The following is a 15177-nucleotide window of genomic DNA, read 5'->3' on the forward strand; positions in this document are numbered from 1 at the left end:
ACATAGGGAAGTATTTTTAAGCCACTCAATAGAGCCTGTCACATTTGTGAGACAATCACACTTCCTCATCTTCTTCACCCTGACCATCCGCTCTTTGTCAGAGGCTAAGTGAAGATTACTTCTGGGAGGCCAGCCAGGTGGCGTAGCAGTTAGGTTCACGCGTTCCACTTCAGTGGCCCAGCGTTCGCCAGTTTGGATCTTGGGCACAGACCTACTCACTGCTCATCAAGCCATGCTGAGGCCGTCCCATATAGAAGAGCTACAACTCTACAACTATGATACACAACTGTGTACTGGGGCTTTGGGGAGAAAAAAGAAAAAAAGAGGAAGATTGGCAACAGATGTTAGCACAGGGGCAATCTTCAAAAAAAAAGATTACTTCTCTTTCTTGTGTCACATACAAACATGTCTGGTCTGTTGGTACCACACGTGTACTCACTCATCCTACACTAGTTTTTATTCCGCTGTGCATCGTCCCTCTGCTCTTTCGTTTTTCTACAAATCCTGTGTGGCATCATTCTGATCTTCTCAGTTCTCTTATATACAAACTAATATATTTGTAGATGGTTGCAAATATTATGTCTCCTAGTGTAGTCATATTCAAATACCTGCAGATCAAAATATGTATTATTTTTTTATAAATTTCTCTCTTTTATTTCTTTTTTTTGCTGAGGAAGATTGGCCCTGAGCTAACATCTGTTGCCAATCTTCCTCTTTTTTTTGCTTAAGGAAGGTTGTCCCTGAGCTAACATCTGTACCAGTGTTCCTCTGTTTTGTATGTGGGTCACCACCACAGCATGGCCACCGACAAGTGGTGTAGGTCCGTGCCCAGGAACCAAATCCAGGCCGCCACAGCAGAGCACGCCGAACTTAAGCACTAGGCCACGGGGCCAGCACATCTCCTTTGTTTCTTTATGTATCAAAGTAAGGGCATTATATTGACTATTAAAATTATGTATAGCATATTTTCCTTGGGTTTCATTTAGGATATTAAAGGCAGAATTACAGAATATTTGTTATAAAAGGGAGAGTTGGGTCTCCTAGGTTCGAGAACCATTAGAGTAGATATATGCCATTTATGCCAACCGTACATCCAACAAACTGTGATTGTGTTCTGAATAGCCTAACGTGAATAAAGACAATATAATCTTAGGTAATCTTCAAAATTACATATCAGATGTATAAGACATTTTCCTATACCTTGTTTTTGGGTATATGACTTATAAATAGGAGACACAGAACCTTTTAATTATTTTAATATGGCCATACATATTCCATAACACTAACCATTGGTTAGAATATTTATAATTGTTCACAAATAGGATTATTCTGTTCTTTATCTATTTTTCTTTCCCAAGGGTAATTTTGATCAAGTGGATGGGATCTAGTTCATAGTACTCTGCAGTTATAAAAGTGGAATGGATTCCTAGCCTTCCATTGCAGTTTCATCAATACCACACCCCTCATTTCCTAGCCCATCCATATTGTTTAAACAAATTGAATACTCCTCATAAAAGAAGATATTGGATATAATGCTGTTAGTTTGTGTGCCCCCAAAAGCCAACCTTGAGAAAAGGATTTGGGTGCAAATCCCACCTCTCTCTTTGGGAGGTGATCCCGGGAAGCATGGTGAGGAACTAGGGAAGAGGGCAGTCAACAATAAGTGGATTACTGCTGTGGAGTTAACCTGGAGTTAAATCCTACTCAAGACCCTCTAAGAGACCTAGCAGGTCTGTCTCAAACTGTCTCACCAACGGGCAAACAAGCTGGGCTATTTTTCCAGTGCTTCACTGGTTGAGGGTTGCTCCTGGGGGTTGTAACCCCCCCTGCATTTTCAGCCTGCTCCATGTGTGGGCTGAGCACACTCCTGAATCCAGAGAAAGCCCTCAGGCAGAGAGACACAGGTGTTGTATGAGAATTGTCCCCCGAAGCTCTAGGTGACCTCCAGGGTGGACAAAGAGGATATGCTTGGGACACCAGCAGCATCTGCTAAAAGTGGAAAGAAGGAAGTGAGACCAAATTGCTTATTCCTTCTATCCTCTTGCTCCTGGTCCCAGGGCAGGACATATTTGTGGGGCCAGCACTTTCCTCCTCTTGATGGATACGGCTAGCAATTGATGCTACATAAGTGACTCCTCTTGGACCATGATGTAGCTGCTCTGGATCCTTGCGAAGGCGCAAGCTGGATTTCAGGGCATCAGCAAAACAGGAAAGATACGGCAAATGTCATAATCTCATCCCCTGACCAGGATATGTCCTCTTACAGAACTGCCTAGGCACCTCCTGTCCCTCAGAGCAAGGCCAACGCCCACAGATCTACTTCTCCCAAGGGTGTTTCAACGGAAGTGGGAGCTTATCTCTCATGGGCTTACTTTTAAGACCTACTCAGAGATGGGAGGATCATTATTGGCTCAAATGCTCAACCTTACTTGTACATCTTCATGGCCAGGTCACGCTGACCAGTAGCACATTGATTTGAATTCATGTATTCAACATAATGTTCTAAAACAAAACACATTCATTTGATCTTTGATTTTTTCACATCTTATGAGATAATCATTAAAATATTGTGTAGGAAACTCCTTATCACTCTTATTTCCATTATTGGCAATACTTCTTGTCGTAAATCCACAGAAATGCAATTGAAATATGCATACACAGGAAGAGTATCATTACCACAGCAGCTAGTGAACAAAAAGAACACACGCAAAAAAAATGTCCTAAATTTCAGAAAATAAGCTGGAAATACAAAGTAAAGTACTGAAAACTGACTGCCCATCATATGCCACTTAATTTTGCTTATTGATTTTAGCTTTTCTATTTTCTTATGGGAAGCTAAGCCCTGGACTCTCTTTTATCTACATCTCCAATTCTCTCAGTATGTTATGAGTTGAGTTGTGTACACCAAAAAGGTATGTTGAAGTCCTAACCCCCCAGTACCTCACAATGTGACCTTATTTGCCAAGAGAGTAATCTCAGATGTAATTAGTTAAGGTGAGGTCATAATGGAGTAGGATGGGACCAAAGCCCAACATGCCTGATGTCCTTATAAGAAGAAGAGACCCATACAGACACAGGGACAAGGCCATGTGACAACAGAGGCAGAGACTGAAGGGCTGCATCTGCCAGCCAAGGAACCCCAAGGATTGCCCGCAAAACACCAGAAGCAGGAAGAGGCAAGGGAGGATCCTCTCCTACAGGCTTCAGAGGGAGCACAGCCCTGGTGACACTTTGATTTTGGACTGCTAGCCTCCAGAACTGTCCAACAATAAATTTCTGTTGTTTTTAGCCACCTAGGGTGTCTGTTTTTTATGCTGGCACTAGGCAACACTCAGCTTTTCTCTTTAATTTATATTTTAAAATTTCTTATTCCATCTGCTAGTCATCTGTTTCCCCTTTCCTCTTTTGTAATTTCTACCTAGGTAAAAGCTATGCTGAGATTTTACTTCTGCACAGCAACCACAGGGCCACAGACCACCATGCTCTTCATAGCAGCCCCACTGTCCCTAAGAGTGTTTGATCTCATATGCCGTGTGTATGGTGATGAGATCATGAACCCAAAAATTGCACTGTTAAAATCTTTCTGCCCAAGATGTCCACCAAATCTAAAGTTGCTTTAAATTAAAGCTGTTATTTTCTGATGTGTCCAGCATCAAGGAGAAACTGTGAGTCACTCACTCACCTGGCTCCAGCCCCCAGTACTAACCTCTCCCCATAGTCATGGCTCAGCTTGAACTCCCTCTGCAGATGAACCTGTGGTCCAGTCACTAGGACAATTCGGATGTTAGGTAAGAGGAATTTGAGAGGTTCCAGTCCCCTGCTCTGTTATGGTGGCTGAATTCCACGCCCTTGGTCTCCTTTTGCACCTTGGGGGTTGCATTCCTCTATCAAAGCGAGTACACACTACATGATGGGCATCGTGCAACTGCCTACCTCTGCTGTCTTTCATCTTTGTCTTCCCAAGGCTTAGCACAGTGATAGGCACACAGTAGGGCTTCTATATATATATTTATATATATATAATGATATGAATGAGGGAAATGCAGCGTCAAGTCACACTTGCTGCTTCCCCTAGTTCTACAGTTGAGTGGGCTTCGGCTTTTCCAGAGACCCAGTGTCTACCTCATGCCCTGATGAATGAGTTGTGCATGCTCTGTGCTCCCAGGCTTCTTACTCTTACAGTTACACTTCACTGACCCCACCTGTGATGGCGAATGTTATGTGTCAACTTGGCTAGGCCACAATACCCAGATATTTGGTTAAACACATTTGCATGTTGCTGTGAGGTATTTTTTAGATGAGATCAACATCTAAATCAGCAGGCTTTGAGTAAAGCAGATTACCCTTGCTATGGACTAAATGTTTGTGTCCCCCTGCCAAATTCATATGTTGAAGCACTAATCCCCAATGTGATGGGGATTGGAGGTGGAGACTCTGGGAGGTAATTAGGTCATGAGAGTAGAGCCTTCACAAATGCAACTGGTGTCCCTATAAGAAGAGACATGAGAGAAATGATCTTTCTCTCCGCCATGTGAGGATACAGCAAGAAGGTGTCAGTCTGCAAACCAAGAAGAGGGCTCTCACCAGGAATCAAATTGGCTGGTGCCTTGATCTTGGACTTCCCAGCCTCCAGATCTGTGAGAAATACATTTCTGTTGTTTAAGCCACCCAGTCTATGGTATTTTTGTTATAGCAGCCCAAGCAGACTAAGACAACCCTCCATAATGGAGGAGGGTGGTGGCTCCTCCAATTGGTTGAAGGCCCTAGGAAAAAACTGACCTCCTCTGAGGAAGAGGGAATTCTGCCAGCAGACCCCCTTCAGACCTGAACTGCAATGTCAACTCTTCCCTGAGTCCTCCGCCTGCTGGTCTACCCTGCAGATTTGGGATTTGCCAGCCCCCAAAGTCACATAAGCCAATTCTTTAAAATAGATCTTTCTCTTTCTCTCTAGATAGATACGTAGATATAGATGATATAGATGGAGAGATAGAGAAATATACAGATATAAACAGATATATAGTTATGCATCCTACTGATTTTTTTTTCTCTGAAGAACCCTGACTAATGTACCATCTCACTCCCTTCTGGGGACCAATAACCTGTCTAGGACTGCTGGCCTCTTCAGCTCCCTTGCTGACAGATGGTCCCTGTCTGCTTGGCTCTCCAAATAGAGTATGCATGTGGCTACCCTCATGCTCTATGATCAGTGGACAGTCCTGTCACCATGTGCTCTGACAGGGACCCCCTGTTGCCAGTTGTATCCCCCTACCCCCCGATTGCGTGTGCAGCCTCCCTGACTAGACTTGCCCTCAGCCTTTCACAGAGGTCACTCAGATCTGGTTCTGGGACACTGGACCCCTATATTAGTCATGTTTTTTATTTTCTGTACTTCATGATTCTTTAACATCCTGGGGCTGGGAGAGACTGCCCCTCTCAGGGCTAGCTAATTCCTAGAGATAGTAAACAACTCGCCTGGGAGCATGTCTTTCATATGCAAACCAACCAATCCAAAGCCCATCCTCCCAACTGCCTCCTTTATCTAACTCTCACACACCAAGCCAATACTCCCCTGCCCTTAATCATCCCAGGGCCAGGTCCCAGACAACTAGAGACCATCCTTATAGCTCAGAGCACACTGAAATTATTCAAACTATCCAGTCCTAAACTTGTTCAAATTTGCCTACTCTCCTCACCCATTCCTCCCTGCAGAAACCACAATAAAGGCTCTGGGCCACGCCCTCCCCTGGTTTCTTCTGCCTCCTGACTGACCCTGGTACTTCCCCATGTGGCCCTGCATGGTATGCTGTGCTCGCTCCTCTTGGGAACTGTAAGTAATAAGCTTTTTTTTTTTTTTTTTTTTGGTGAGGAAGATCAGCCCTGAGCTAACATCCATGCCAATCCTCCTCTTTTTGCTGAGGAAGACTGGCCCTGAGCTAACATCTGTGCCGATCTTCCTCCACGTTATGTGGGACACCGCCACAGCACGGCCTGACAAGCGGTGCGTCAGTGCGTGCCCAGGATCCAAACCCAGGCCACCAGCAGCGGAGTGCACGCATTTAACCACTATGCCATGGGGCCGGCCCTGTAGGTAATAAACTTTTATTCAAAGGCAGTTGTCTCCGTGTCTGTCACCATACTGTACCTGATTAAACAAATCCCAGGTACATTTCAAGACACCACCACCTCCCTCCCTCCCCTCCACACCCCCTCCGAGCTGTGGACAAAGGATTTCCAAAACCATTACAAGATAAATTATGTTTTAGGAGAATCACAGAAAGTCTACTGGTAGAACTGCATAAACAAGGGGATTTAACATTCCCCTTCATATTGTTTCAATGATATTATATATGTATACAAACTGGGGTTGGTTAAAATGTTAAAGTGAGATGATTATTCTGATTTGGCAATTATTGATATCCTTATGCCTGTTGGGACTGGAGTAAAGGAATTATTCAGCAATGAGTACCCACCAATGGCCAAAAAGATATGAAAGAATAACGACGTGGGTTTTCTGAACTAGCTGATAGCAGCAGTCTGTCCTCATGTGCAGGCCAAGGAGGTTTACCGTGTGCAAACATGCCAGGCAGACAGACTGGGACTCAGGTGGACCCTGCATGAGGGAGCCAGGCTCCAAGCAGGAAGGCCCACCCACAGGAGTGGTGGTGTCCTAACACTGACCTTGGTAGTCCCTACGACCATATGTCGATCTGGCTGAGTATCCTTTAATAAACCACTGCCTTTGGGCTCCTATCATTCTTCCAACCAAAACATGCCCATAGTTGGTCATGTCCCTGATCTCTGGTGCTGTTGCCCCGATTTTATTCCCTTGCAGTTGCTCCGTGTAACATCCTTAACCAAACCTGCTCCACCAGCCACCAGGAGACTGGAACATCTGTTCAATATCCTCCAGATTTGTTATTTATCTTTGATGTGAGTTTTTCAAATACCTTCAGGCTTCTCTTCTCCAGACTAAATATTTCTGTAACTTTTCAACCCTTTGATCATTTTATTCTTTTTTTGGAATCCTTTCCAATTTTCCATATTATTCCTACACTATGGAGTTTAAATGGTGTATGAGACTCTACACATAAAATAGAGGCATTAAATATCATTGATCGTGATACATTTGTGATGATAACTGACAAGGTCTAATCTCTTACTCCAGACTTCCTAATGGAAAGGAACACAATCTGCTAATAAACCATAGAGTTAGATTGATAAGGAAAACAATCCACCTGAACTTTTAAGATAAAAGGTATCATTTAAAAAATTGTTCCAAGCAAATTCACCACAGAACAATTTTTTTTTCCCCAGTAGTTTATATAAATTCCAGCAAACAGTCTATCATGCCAAATATGAAAAGATCAGGGCCTTTTATAAGCAATTCTATCTAAAAGAAATGATTTGTATGCTGTTACCATACATTGTATGTTCTTTATCATCTTAAAATGTGAACATAAATGTGTTATATACATAAAATATAAATAGGTAATTACGTCTTCAGTGTTTTTTATGGCACCTTGATATACTGTAAGAGTTGAACAACGCTTGGTGTCTGTTTCCCTTCTTGGGAGAGCCAGGGTAGTATACTGTAGTGGTGAAGCGTCCAGAGCCCGAAGCCCGGCTTCACATCCCAGTTCTGTTCTCAACTAGTGTAGGCAGACCCCAGGCAGGTCTACTTCATTCTCCGTACCTCATTTCCTCCCCTGTAAAAGAATGATGGTAATGATAATAATACGTGCATCTAGGGGTCTTCTGAGTATTAAATAAGTTAACATATTTTTTAAAAACACACGTAGAACAGGTCCTGCCTGTAGCAAGCTCTTGCTATTATTATTACCATCATTTTCGTAACTATACTCTGAACTTGAGCAAGGAGGCTAAAACAGTTCTCAAAATCCAGTCTGTCTATTTGTGCCAGAACACTCATGAGACAGTTTGTTCCCAAAGCAGTCATTAGAAACAAAGAACTGGAACAGTGTGATCACGCCATTTGACGAAGGACCCGGAGGTGCAGGTTCTAGCTCAGCTCTGCCAGATCTGAGTTCTCTGGGGAGTTGAGCTACTCGCCCGTGGTGTTCCCAGGACATGCTAAAACAGAGTGGAGGGAAGATTCATTCTCCCTCCTCCTTCTTCCTCCAGGACCCACCTTTGGTCTGTTTATCACTGCAGCATCTCTTGCTGGCCTGAGGTCCAAGCGGGGCCTCACATGTCCACAGGGGCCATCACTGAGGGAAGCAGGCTGGGCATAAGCCATCAACACACACGCTTAGCTTGCACATTAATCACATGGTAATATTCCCCACTAACACAAATAAAGATATTCTCTCCCAGGTTTTAAAAACACAGGCTTACTTGATTTATCTTTTGTTTTCCCACTTTTGATAGTGACCCAGATATAGAGAACTGTTTTTTTTTTTTTACAGGCATGACAATAGCAGCCCTAAGGAGTTAGGAACAATAGAGAGGGGTAGAGACTGTGTTGAACTGCTCAGCACACATTCCATCTGAGGAGTCGAGCCACTCCTAAGCTCGACGCAGGAATGCCAGGAGGGAACAGGGGGATGTGGAAATGCAGCCCAGAGCTCTGGACTTAATGAAGTATTTCCCAATTGTTCAATGTTGGCTCATATTGATACCTGGAGACCAAGCAAAAGAGCGCCGCAGGAAGACCTCCAGCAGACGAGTGTGCACAACATCCACTGCACAGCTTTGTGGGGGGGCTTACCGTTGAAAATTGACCACAATGTCAGTGGTGACCCCGGGGTTGTGCAACACGGTGGCGTGGGTCCAGACCACCATAAGCAAGGAGTCTCTATATCTCTGAGCAGAGAGTCTCTAAGACACTGTTTTTCAGGCTTTAGTGTGCACAAAACCACTGCGATGCTTGTTTAGAATGCAGAGTCCTGAGGCTCATTATCTGAGATGCTGAGGGGAGGTCCAGGAATTTGCGTTTTTAAAAAACCCAAACATTTTAAATAGACTTTATATTTTAGAAAAGCTTTCGATTTACAGGCAAATTGAGAAGATAGTACAAAGAGTTCCCATAAACCCTAGGCTCAGTTTCTTCTATTTTTAACAGCTCACATTACTATGGTATATTTTCACAATTAGTAAACCAATATTGCTACCTTGTTATGAACTAAAGCCCATACCTTATTCAGATTTCCTTAGTTTTTACCTATCGTCCTTTTCCTGTTCCAGGATCTCATCCAGGACGCCATGGTACATTTAGGTGTCATGTCTCTTCAGGCTCTTCTTGGTTGTGACAGTTTTTCAGATTTTCCTTGTTTTCCACAACCTTGACAGTTTTGAGGAGGACTGGTCTGGTGGTTTGCAGGTATCCTTCTGTTGGAATTTGTCTGATGTTTTCCTCACGATAAGATTGAGGTTACGGATTGTTGGGAGGAAGACCACGGAAGCAAAATGCCATTTTTGTGACATCACATCAAGTGTGCGTACTGTCAACCTGACCCACCACTGTTTGTGCTACCTTGACCACCTGGTTGAGGCGGCGCCAGTCAGGGTTCTCTTCCGCAAATCACCCCCTCCCCTGTCACACTGTCCTCTTTGGAAGGAAGTCACTGTGTGCAGCCCACAATTGAGGGGGCAGTCACACCCCACCTCCTTGAGGACAGAGTATGTATAAATTATTTGGAATTCTTCTGCACAGGAAGTTTGTCTCTTCTCCTCCAATTATTTATTCAACCTTTTATTTATATCGGTATGGACTCGTGGGTATTTATTTTATACTTTGGGTGTAACGTGGGCCGGCCCTGTGGCTTAGCGGTTAAGTGCTCGCACTCTGCTGCTGGCGGCCCGGGTTCAGATCCGGGCGCGCACCAACACACCGCTTCTCTGGCCATGCTGAGGCCGCGTCCCACATACAGCAACTAGAAGGATGTGCAGCTATGACATACAACTATCTACTGGGGCTTTGGGGGGGAAAAAAAGGAGGAGGATTGGCAATAGATGTTAGCTCAGAGCCGGTCTTCCTCAGCAAAAAGAGGAGGATTAGCATGGATGTTAGCTCAGGGCTGATCTTCCTCACAAAAAAATAAATAAATAAGTATATTTTGGGTGTAACTCAATACTACTTTATTTGCTTTGTTGCTTAACTTGTCCCAACTCTGACCCCTGGGAGCCCTTTCGGTTGGCTCCTGTGTCCCTTTGACATGCCCCCATCAATGTGGGCTTTGAGTCAGCCTTTTTTTTTTTTTTTGTGAGGAAGATCAGCCCTGAGCTAACATCTATTGCCAATCCACCTCATTTTTTCCCTTTTTCTCCCCAAAGCCCCAGCAGACAGCCGCATGTCATAGTTGCACATCCTTCCAGCCACTGCATGTGGGACGCGGCCTCAGCATGGCCAGTGAAGCGGTGTGTGGGTGCGCGCCCAGGATCCGAACCTGGGCCACCAGTAGCGGAGCGCGCACACCTAACCACTAAGCCACAGGGCCGGCCCCCTTGAGTCAGCCTTTTTAACAAACTCCTCAAGCGATTCTGGTACAGGTGGTCCAAGGACCACACCGTGAGAAATGCGGCTCTGGAACGTGCCATGAGCTCTGCTAACTACAGAATCCCACTCACTCATTGACTCCTTCAGCAAACTAGTAAAGAGTGACTCCTCCGTCTTATCCACTCGGCAAACAGTTACTGAGTGTCATCTCCCTGCCAGGCATGGTGCTAGATGCTGAGAATGCAGAGTTTGTCCGGAAATTCAGACTTGGGGGTGGACATGTTATGAGGGAATATGGATGTGGTTAAAAAGAGAGAGGAAAAGAAGCACTTACCAATCCTTTCTCCTGTCCTTAGTCAGCTCCCTGGAGACTGTAGAAAAGATCATGTTAAGAATTGGGAGAGGATATAAGGGACAGAGCAGGATCCCAGGGGACATGGGAAGGGATTGGGCTCAAAAGCCTCTGTGGAAGATTAGGAATTAAATAGGAAGAAAATTCTTTATCCTCTGAGACTGAAGAAAAGGAAATTGGCTATAGAAATTTTTGTAGGTTGGGTGGAGGAGGGGCATGTTCGAGGTCCCCTCTAATGGCTTTAATTTTCTGGATGAAACAGGAGGCCAGGTCATCCTTACTAGAGTAAGGGGTCTGGGGTTAAACTCAGGGCCTGAAAGGAGCACTAAAGTTTTGAGATAGCAGTTGGGGGGTGCATCAGTTATAATCCAGGCAAGAGACAGAAACCACAGCAATAATTTGAAAAGAGAAAATTAAATATGAAGAATTGTTAACTACATTAAAGTTAAAAGAGATATCACAGAGGAGGCAGCCACCACTCTCAGGCTTGGCCAACCAAAAGAAGTGTTGGAATTATGAAAACCTTACAACTTAAAGGAGTAGTCCCATGGGCCCAGCCGGCTGGTGATGGTCGGGAAGCAATAAAACTGTCTCTGCAAGTGTTGGAACAACTGGAGAGCAGATTCAGCTGCTGCTACAGGAAGGCACGGCCCCTCCTGTGTGAAGAGGCGTTGCTGTGGTGTTGCTCAGAGGAACCACAAGCAGAAAGGAGGTCGCAAGTCCCTCTTTCTTCCTCCAGGCACGCAGCCTTCCTGTAGCACCCCTAATTGGTAGAGCCCAGCGTGTGGTTTGCAGGGTTGCAGCCTAGCATCACAAAACCAAGCAGAGAAGTATGGGTTTGGAACAGAGAAGCAATGACTGTTAAGGGCAAGCTACCCCTCAACCGTATGAGTGACATTTAGGGACTGTATACACATGTGAGTCTGTATACTGGCTGCATTTCTTCCCTCCCTTGTCTACAAATCATTTCTTGTTCTTGGCTGTTGTCATATTGGACGTTTCTTCTCATTCCAGGGGTCACCCACTGGTTCAGTTCGTTGCTTAATCTCCTCCAGAAAATTCTTGATGGACCATTTGGTTCAAAAGGAACTAAAGAAGGGTTACAAGTGTCCATCTATGAATGAATGGATAAACAGAGTGTGGTATCTACATACAATGGGATATTATTCAGACTTTAAAAGGAAGGAAATTCTGACACATGCTACAACATGGATGAACCCTGGGGACGTTATACAAGCCAGTCACAAAAAGACAAAAACCGTTTGATTCCACTTATATGAGGTACCTAGAGTAGTCAAATTCATAGAGACGGAAAGTAGAAGGGTGGTCACAGCCAGGGGCTGTGGGGAGGGGGAATGGGGATTTGTTGTTCAAGGGGTACAGAGTTTCAGTTTTGCAAGATGAAAAATGTTTTGGAGATGGGTGGTGGTGCCAGTTGCACAACGATGTGAATGTACTTAACGCCACTGAATGTACGCTTAAAATGGTTAAGATAGTGAATTTTATATTATGTATATTTTACCACAATTAAATATTTTTTTTAAAAGAAACTAAACAAAGGTTACAGCTCGAGAAGGTGGGTGGGCGGCCCCTAGCCTGATGTGTCACAGGTCTCCATCTTCCCACAGTGATTCATTCCTCAACTCACTCTCGTGAGCAGCATTTTCCAGGCTTTGTTTTGTAAATTCCAGTGTGCTTGTGTTCTTGTTTGCTCTGCTGCACATCCACACCCCCCCCCCGATGTATATGTGCAGGGGCAGCTTTCCTCTCTAGTTTTCCTGTGAATAATATGTTATTTCAGTGGATGATAATAACAGCTAATATCAATTGAGTATTTACAACATGCCAGGCACATGTATTATCCACATCAAACCTTTGTTGTAGACACTGTTCTCATCTCCGTTTTACAGATGGGAAAACTAAAGCTCAGAGAGGTTGTTTGTTACTAGCCTTAGGTCACCTACCTGCTAAGTGGAGACACTAGGACTGAACCGGGCTCTCTGACTCAGAGCCTGTGTCCTTAACCACTGTACTCTACCGCCCCCTAGTGGATCCCCTCGTCTCGCGTTGTCTCACCCACGCCGTGCTCAGGTAGGAGCCCCAGCTTCTCTCCCGCTTGATAAGTCATTTCACGGTTGTTATTTTATGCTTCTATCAGACTAGAGTTCCGCAGCACGCTCACCCCTTTCAACCCCGGCACCACACCAGCTGTTATGACAGGTGGCAGCAGTGGCTGAGTTTTGCTGCATGCCCAGTAAGTCTCCCCAGACTCACCTCCCAGGAGCATCCCTGGTGGCTTCTGAGGTTGGCGGCAGGATTGTGGTGTGTTGGTTACAACGGCGGGTCACTCCCTGCAGGAGCATGTCTGATAGATTTAAGAGTTTTCCTAAGCCTCTCTGGTTGTATTGGAACTGCAAAGAAACTCCTGGATTTCTATCTCCCAGCTATACGAGGTGTTTTTTGGAGAAAGCAACTCTCCAAGTTTGTCTCTTGATCTGAGTGGTCTGCGTGGGGTTCTGAGTGCAGAATCCATCCCTTGAGAAGTGTCTTTTCTCTGCCACACAGGCCACTGTGGGTGCCTTCGGGATCTCTGGCAGGTATACTGGGTTACACAGATATATTTTGTTGGTCGATCCAGGATCCAATTGAGGTTCATGCATTGCATTTGGTTGTTCTGTTTGTTTAGTCTCTTTTAATCTAGAATAATCCCCCCTCCCACTTTCTTGGTTATTTTTTTGTCACATGGAACTTTTTGGAAGAGTCCAGGTGAGTTGTTTTAGATTGTCTCCCATGGGGAATTTGTCTAATAGTTTCTTCATGATCAGATTCAGGTTAAATGCGTTTGGCAAAATGACTTTGTAGATCATGTTTTGTACTTCTTGTCATCTCATATTAGGAGGCACATAAAAACTCATCTGGGAATTGCACACTCAACAAATATATATTGACTGTGTTGTGTGGTGTGCTGAGTACTCTGCTATTCGATGAGGACACAATGGGAGCCATTGATATGATTGTGAGGCGAAGAGACAAGGAGAACAGAAGGACAGACTTACCAACTGGAAATAGGTTTGGCTTCACATAGAGAAAACTCAACTCACAGTAGCTGAACCAAATAGAGGTTTGATTTTTCTCACACAGCTGCAAGTCGGAAGGTAAGCAGTCCAGACCGATATGATAGCTCCACCATATTCAAGGTCTCTTTCTCTCTCTCTATCTGCCATCATTAGGGTATGGCTTTCTTCCCATGGATCCAAGATGGCTCCTTCCTCCCATACATTGTGACCTCCTGCCAGGCAGGAAAAAGAAAAGGGGCATGCCCACTGATGCTGCACCCCTCTGAAGGAGCTTTCCCAGAAGCAGCGCCCAATGATTCTGCGCACATCTCTTTGTTTAGGACTGTGTCACATGGTCAACCCAATATGCAAGGTTGTCTGGGAACCTTGCTACCCTTTAACAAAAACAGAGTTCTGTTAGTAGGGGAGAATGGATATTAGGTAGGCAATGGCAGTCTTTGCCACGGAAGATAAGACATTTAATGGAGGATAAGATTTTTAATGGCTGGAGAGAAGCTATACATATCACAGATGAGAATTTAAAACTTTCCACAAACCTAGGAAAAAAACTGATTGTTCTGTAGCCATGGTAACAAGTAGCCACCAGAACTGGTTTTGCATCCATTCAATCAATCAACGACAACTTGCCTCAGTGAACACACTTACCAATCAGTTCAACCCCTAGATTATGAAAATCAGCCAATCAGAGATTGACTCACTTTAATAAACACACCTCCGAGTGCCAAGCAATCAACAATAGCTCAGCCAGCAACCACGCTTCTACAGATGTTAGCCCACATATGCCTCTGAAAGCCTCCCAATCTCTGAGCTCTATGCTCCCCAAACCTTAGAGAAGTCAACACTGTACACTACTCAGAGAGACTGAGCCTCGCCGGCATAGCTCTCCCTGACTACAGTAAGCAGTTCTACGTTCAGCTTTGTTTTGTTGTTTCAGGTATTAAGTGTAGTCCTGTTACAACCAAACCGGAATCGTATTTCTTAATTTGTTTGTATCCTCCACGGAGAACTCATTCCCCAAGCAAGGCCTTCAAACATCTCCATCTGTAGCCTCAGTGGATTAGGCCCCAAAGCATGCAGAGATGTCAGCAGCACAGGCTGATGAAGAAAGAGACAAAACGGGGACCCAGGGCACCTGGCATTGGGGAACCATCCAGATGTTGATAGTTATAGGTGATCTGTCTGTTTAGAGCAGATCTCTTGCTTATTGTTAAGGGAATAGGAGATAGAGGCGGGACCCTACCCGAAGAGTTTAGGGCAGGGGTTGGCACACTGTGGTCTGTGGGCCAATCTAC

The sequence above is a fragment of the Ceratotherium simum genome, chromosome 10 (genome assembly GCF_057802395.1).
Source record: "Ceratotherium simum simum isolate JZ-2026a chromosome 10, ASM5780239v1, whole genome shotgun sequence".
In the NCBI taxonomy this organism is placed as follows: domain Eukaryota; kingdom Metazoa; phylum Chordata; class Mammalia; order Perissodactyla; family Rhinocerotidae; genus Ceratotherium; species Ceratotherium simum.